The sequence below is a fragment of the Nelumbo nucifera genome, chromosome 4 (genome assembly GCF_055504915.1).
Source record: "Nelumbo nucifera cultivar China Antique chromosome 4, China Antique-T2T, whole genome shotgun sequence".
NCBI lineage: Eukaryota > Viridiplantae > Streptophyta > Magnoliopsida > Proteales > Nelumbonaceae > Nelumbo > Nelumbo nucifera.
Genome location: NC_142652.1, coordinates 32,678,101 through 32,685,748, shown reverse-complemented (window position 1 = coordinate 32,685,748; position 7,648 = coordinate 32,678,101). Strand labels below are relative to the sequence as shown.

Below are 7,648 nucleotides of genomic sequence, written 5' to 3'. Positions count from 1 at the left end.
CTGGTCAGTTGAAATGGTCCTCTCTCTCTCTCTCTCATGGATAATCAATCCCCTTTGAAGGTCCTGTCCGTATTGAAGGTTTAAATATTCAAATATAGGAATTTATGGGCCATATGTAAGGTAGGTAGGAGGGATCTATTCATGAAGATGGACCCAGAGGCCAGAACAACCATATATAGATTCTCTTATATCACAATCGTACTGTTGCTGAATTGAAAAATTAAAGCAAATGGTATTTTGAATCATTGGAGCTCTTTCTAAAAGTTTTTATTTTCTTATTTTTTAATATTTTATGAGGTTAAATTTTCTGTTTGCAAATTACATCAAACAGGCTTGTAAGCCCTCTTTAGCAAGACTTTTACAAATGGGTTGAAGCCTGTAACATCTGAGGTAGAAGGGTCATTACCCAATGGTGGTCCTGGTTATTTAGGCCCCGTTTGGCAGTGTTCAGCAGCGAAGAGCCTTGTGAATATATAATATAGCTGTGGTATCATCAATTTTGGTTTCTGGATTTTTTTAATCAAAGTTGCTTGTGTTATATGCTTTTTGGATAGGTCCTACCTTAAAAAGTCAAAAGCCGTTTGAGAGGGCTGAAACTTTGGTTGAGATGCTTTCGATCTGAGCTATTTCAAAGAGCCACTAAAAGAAGCTTCTAACACAGAATTTTGACTGAAGGATAATAAATTTGGGCTATCTGGGTTTGCACCAACCAAACACTGCTTATGGGTTTTCAGGAGGGTCAAACACCGCTTGTGGGCTATATGCATTTTATGGCTGGCGTGGGGCATTATTATTGGTCATACAACTTGTGACAGCCATCAAGTTCAGCTAATCCAATCTTCGAAGGTCCTCCCAAACGGGACGAACTGGCAGATGATCTAACCTTACAGATTTTTTTTAGTTGTACGGGTTCATATTGGTTCTCCATATTGTTCTTTGTCCATGTGGCAAAATTCAACCAGGCTTTGCCATTGAGGTAGAAAGAGCAGCATTGCACTTAACCGAACAAAGGTTGGATTCAAGGCACCAGTGGCAAAAGTATCTCTATGCCATTTTTTAAGAGCATAAGTAAATGCAGAAGAGTATTTTACTCCGTAGAATCATTCGATAAGACCAAGTTCATGGTATAATTGTAATGTTATCAAACAAGAAATTAATGAGGAAAAAGCAAAGAATAAAGTAGAAGTGTCCCTCAAGAATGTGTGGTGTGAGAGTCCAAGGCGTGTTCACTTAAAGTTGAAATAGGATTTATTATTATATTATTCAGATCGATGCAAATATGGGAAAAATGCGGTTTATTGGCCAAACATTACTAGACTAATTGGATAATTATGGTATATATCCCTTTGTTAAAATGCGATTTCAAATCCTATCCATTTATAATTGGATCAAACATGGATCACCCCAGTTAATTGGATCTGTGATGTTTTGATCCTATATTGAAAATTAGTGTGTATCTATTACTAAAGGTATATTATTGAAGTAAAAAGGAAACTACATACCCCTAGATAGCGGTGGTAATTGGACGGGTTGGGTTAGGTTTGGTTTGGGTTGAGCTTTAGCCCGATCCATTTAATCCACCAACCCATTAATGATCCAGTTATATAAAATTAAATGGGTTGGATTCAACTTAAACCCGTTTTAACCCAATCTAACCCGCCCAAATCCATTAATCTTATATTTATGGACTTAAAAATTAAACTAATTCTATCTTAATAAATAAGTTGGTCATAGTTTGATGGTAATTGTTGTTACTATTTACACAAGTGGTGAATGTTTAAATCACATTACATGCATATTATTTTTACACAAGCGGCGAAGCCATTTGACTATGTTCGGATTTTGGGTTTGACCGAACCACTTAGGTTCAAATTGGTCAAACCAACTTGAACTATCTAATTGGATTATCTTCGAGCTAATCACATCAAGGGTGGTTGAACCATTTAGACCTGGATCAGTCCGGTCGGACCAGACCATATCAGGTTTGTGCACGGGTTTGGGACCGAATCGTTTGACCCAAAAGCGGGTCAACGTATGTAAATCAGGTCGGTCTAGATTCGGGTCGGGGTGCGTTGATATTGGTCAGTTAGATAGTCCAAACCGGGCAACGCATCTGGACATTGAACTATCACACGCAAAACCATTTTCGGGTCTGGGTCAACTCGGATCGACATGTACCGGATTGGGTCAGACTGTGTGAATACTAGTTGGATCGGACAACCCTAATTGGGTAGAGCAAGCGGTACCGAACCATCCCGATCGGGGTCTATTTCAGATTTGGGTCAACCCTGATCGATATATGTTGGATCGGGTCAGACCGCGTTGAATTGGCTTGAACTCGGGTCAAATTGATTTGGATTTATGTTGGGTGAAATGTGTTAATTCAAGACAAAACTAAATTTAGTCAATAATTAATAAAAAATTAATGCATTAATTATAAATTATTTAATTCAAATGAAAAAAGTTAAAAAAAACTAAGAAATTAATAGTTATGTCTAGAATGATTGACACAATGGTTATCAACAATCCAACCCAACCCAACCCATTTAAATGAGCGGGTTGGGTGAAAAATTGGCACCCCTACCCCCAGATAACGGGGTATATATACTTTGGAGTAGGACTGTCTATGAACTTCGAAAGTCCAAAATTCAATCTTGTGTCTGATGTGGCTACTTCAGATTTGAATGTTAAAACATGCATTCATTTAATAATTGATTAATAATCGAATTGGGTGTGGGTGTTTGAAACCATCCAATTAGGATCCATATATATATATATATGAAAAGTGCACGAGGTTCCCACCAACCTTACCCCTGCATAATTATTTCCATTAATATATAATTATGCATATATTGAAATTAATAAAATTAAAATTTTATATTTATAAAAAATTATTATATATTTATAAATTAAAAATTAATTATTTTTTAATTAAAAGACAGTAAAACGAATTTGGATTAAATCCAAATCCGATCAAAGTCCATTATTCCAATCCAAATGCAACCCAATTACAGGCATACTGCGGACTCTAGAGGTCTCCAATGAAAATGTATAGACCCTAATTAAAATGTTATTTGTTTGCCTTTTCAAAATATTGTCTGTGATAGAATGTTATCAGGGATTATGTAACCTCCATACATCCCAGCCAATCAGACGGTGGCAGCTTATATATATATATATATGAATCAGCAATGAGGTGTCAAGACCATTGTAACATAGTAGATAAGTAACTTTTATTTTATTTTATAAATCTATGTAAGCTGGTGCACTATACATGCACTTTAGACAATAATTTTCAAGTATAGAAGTAGAATATATACCATAAGATTATTTATTATTAATTATTCATTAATTAATTTTTTATTTTCAATTTGAGGGATTCTTAGCATATTTTATTTAATAAGTGATCATGAGGAAAAGACATAGAATAAACAATTATAACTAATCATATTTAAAATTCAGGCGTGTTAAAGATGACCGAGTTAACATATACTCTTGGCTAATTAAAGTAGGTGACTCTTTCATGATTTTATCTTGATGAAACCAAATATAGTATATTATAATTATTAAAATAATTAAAGAATTAGGATTGTTGAAGATGATGATGAGGTTGGAATTCTCTTAGCTCATGAGCTGATGGGGCATCCATATCAATCATCTGAAGGGAAGACCCAAGATTGATAAGGTGGTTTCCCTAGAGCTATCATGGAGGGAGTGGGGGATAGGGTTCTAAATAAGGTCAGGAGCCATGGAACTATCAGGAAGTGGAATAATACTTGGATGAAGACTTTGACTTTGGTACTTTCCTTTATCTCTTTATGGGGAATACCTCACTGATTAGGGCAGGTGGTCTGATTCATTCAGAACCCTGAAGGGTATAGTGTCCCAGATCCTTTAGAAGAAAAGAATGTAAGCGGCAATATGAAGTATACTGAGGCATCAGAGAGGCCCAATGTCCCTAGGCATCTCTTCTTTTACACTCATTATCATGTGAAGTTTTAGATTTTCTCAAACATTTAACGGTTTTTTTTTCTTTTTAATTTGCACTACAAATAGACTACATGGTCTGCATTGGTGCTCCTATGATTCAAAGCAAATTAAACTGTATTCAAAATCATGGAACAGCAACAAAACTGCCCTTTATTTTAGTTTTTTTTTTTCTTTTTTATGTATCTAACCCGAACAATGGTTTTTTAGGCCAAAATTTTATTTTAATTATTTTTATTTTTATTTTAAAATGTCACAAGCTGATCTGTTCAGACGGGACAGTGGAGAGGTTTCAATTCTGACCTAGAAACCAATGGCTATAACAGTTTCAATTCTGGGTCGGTTTTTAAAACATTTATCAGTGAAGAGCACCAACCCTTTGTTTAGAATATTGATTTAAGAAAATTTTAAAACAATATTATTTTGTTACAGCTACTACTCGCTTTTCGCAAAACATTCATTTTCCACAACTATTTTAAGTGCAACCAAACACTACAGTTTTTAATATTTAAAGGTTGTTTGATAGCAGCTGAAGTGGCTTAACTGAATGACTTATTGATTTATCTGAGAATAAATAATAAGGTGATTACTTGACAGCTCACTCCAGTCTTAAGCTGTTATCAAATGGAATCTTAATAATCGATTAGAGAATTTTTCACTGCATCTATGAATGGGCCTTGAGCCAGCCCACTTATGAAATTTAACAAATCTGAGCACATGCCAGCCCAAGTTTCACCCCTCTGCCCCAAGCTGGCTTACGTATTAAATACATAGTGTTATCTCTATAAAGTGTGGCGCATTTGAATCTACTGGGCCCTACTGCGGTATGATTGAAATCATATGGTTTAAATCACCCCACATTTGATAAGATGTTTGTCTAAATCCATGAGATTTTGGTATGAAAGAATACATAATGGGTGCAGCATGCTTCAAAATCTAGCAATCCACAGAATATCCACAATACTGAATGACTAGGACGGTGTTTGGTTCCTTTGCTGTTTATCTACAAAGTAGTATCAGCTCAGTGCCACATAGGCATTTCTCCCAATAGAGCTTGAAACACTGTTTGGTTAAATCATTTATCGAAAAAATGTTTGTCTGAGTTTGTGTAAGAGACATCTGTTTGGGAGAAGATGATATTGTACTAAACGTTTATTAAACTTATTTTCAATCATTTTTTTTCTTATTTTCCAAGATGATATTGTACTAAACGTTTATTAAATAAATGACAACAAAAGTACACATGCCATGTCAGATGGCCTCTCCTTACTCCATTACCCCCAATGGAGCAATTCTAGAGGGGGTTCAAAAATGCTTTTAGAAGCCCATGGAATTGCCACCTCAGCATGACTTATCTCCCTTTTTCCTTTTCCACTTTCTCATAAATGATCTCTAACTATCTCTAATTCCTATTTATCTCTAAATTATCATTAATTCTTATTTATCCACTCCCTCACTTTCATTTATATCTATCTAAGGAAAGTTTTAATTAAAGTTTTAACAATTATTTAAATATTATAATGAAATTATGTAAGAACTTTAAAATATTTATAAAAAATACAAAAAAAATATTATAATAAATTTAATAATATTCATATTATTAATAATTTTATATTTTTATGAAATTCAAAATGAAATTATGTTATAACAATAAAAATTATAATTTTATATTTCAATAACTAACTATTTTAAATAACAAAATATTAAAAATAGCTAAATAATTGTATAACAAAATATTTAATATTATGTACTAACTTTAAAACAAATAAAATTTAAATATTTTACATATTATTGAAATATTTAAATAATTAAATATTTAAAATAACTAAATTTTAAATAGTTAAAATAACGAAATTATGTAATAAATTTAAAAAAAAATTCTTAAGAGAAGAAAAATAATTATAATATATTTCATAAAATTTCAATTAATAATAATTTTATATTTTACAGAATTATGTAATAATAGTATAACTTATAATTTTATGGATTATTAAAATTTAAATAATTAATATCTTAAAATTTAAATAATGATATTATTTAAATAATCAAATAATATTGTAAATAAATAATTTTTAAATGTTTTAAATAATAAAAAATCAATACTAAATCATATTTTAAACTCTATTTAAAAAGCAAAAAAAAAGATTAAATAATGATTTTTTTTATTAACTTTAAAAACTTATCAAAGACAAAAAATTAATTATAATGGATTCAATAATGTTCAATAATAAGAATATAAAATATAAAATAATAAAAAAAATTAAATATTATTGAAATGGTGAAAGTAGATTAAATAACTTAGTGGTATTGAAACTTTATTAGCTATCTATTTTATTTTTGCTATAAATTTTTAATAATTATTGAAGATTAAACCATTGTTATGTAGCCGTCCATTTACAGAGGAAATATTTTTATTTATTTATTTATTTTATTTACAGACTCAAATCATGACAAGAGCTTAGCGAAATCCTGAATGAAAGCGGTGTTGGCGTGGAGGAAATCGGAGAACTCCTGTAAAGAGATGGAGCCATCACCATCAGTGTCCATCTGCGCCATCATTCGCTGAACCTCTTCCGGAGCTTTGCCTAGTTGTTTCAGGGCATCGCCAAGCTCCGAAGATGAAATCTTGCCGTCTCCATTGGCGTCGAACCGCTTGAAGATCCTCTCGATCTCTGCCTTGTCGGCGGTCATCTCGATTTCTGGTTTCTGATTGATTACTCTTCTTTCTTGCTGTTGCTGCTCTGCTTTTCAGAGAGAGAGAGTGTGTGTTTTAAAAAAGGGTGGAATCGGAACTCGGAAGCGAAGGGTCTCGCTCGCGCCCTCTGGTCTCTGTACTCGGGTTTTTGGCTTTGCGAGGGGATCGCTCCACCAATGAACGCGAATCCACTGGAAATAGATTAGCCATTTCCATTTGGGTGTTGGGCCTGTTAGCCCGAGCCCAAGATCCAAACGGATTTGCTTGCCTGCAAGTGATTCTTTAATCTCTATGCTGCGATTGGGCTTTATTGAGAGTTGAAATAGGGCCAACCTGTCGGCCCAAGTATGATCCAGTGGTGAGTAATGGTTTAATGGGGTCTCACGAATTTCCAAGAGATGGGCTGGTCTCGGCAGGGCATTAGCCCATATACTTTATGAGGCATTTGGCAAATCTTTCTGTTTGGCAATGAAAGACATGCAGGGAGTAAAAAAAGCCTACACCCCCAGAAAGTTCACAAAAACCCAAAACAACCAAAAATCAACATTTTTTCGTTTAACAGCCCAATAGTCCACAGTAGGGTCAAACGGTTTTGATCTTTAAAGATAAGACCCGTCTTTTAGTCATCTAAATTTTTGGAAGATGTTTTTAAAAGGACTTGCCAAACTGCACCTTAAGCTACGCTGCATTTGTTTTGAAAGAAAAAGTAAAGAAAGAAAGAGAAATGACCTTGTATAGGTTTTTCTATGTTCCTTTTCTTTCAAACCAAACGTAGCGTCAATGATCAAGGATGGCGGTAGAGGGGATTAATGATAGTTTGCTTTCAAAAAAATCATTGTGATTCTGTACAGATGACCTATCAGGTAGGACCCACAAATCAGATACAGCAGATCTATACCATGTTTCAGTCATTAAGATCTACCATTGTGTGGGTCTTATCCGATAGATCAAAATATCACTAAAGCC

General features: G+C 33.5%; 1 pseudogene; it reads right to left on the bottom strand.

Moving 5' to 3' along the window:
* Positions 1-6,279: 6,279 nt before the first annotated feature.
* LOC148792140 (polcalcin Syr v 3 pseudogene) lies at positions 6,280-6,835 on the bottom strand (annotated as a pseudogene).
* Between the last annotated feature and the right edge of the window lie 813 nt (positions 6,836-7,648).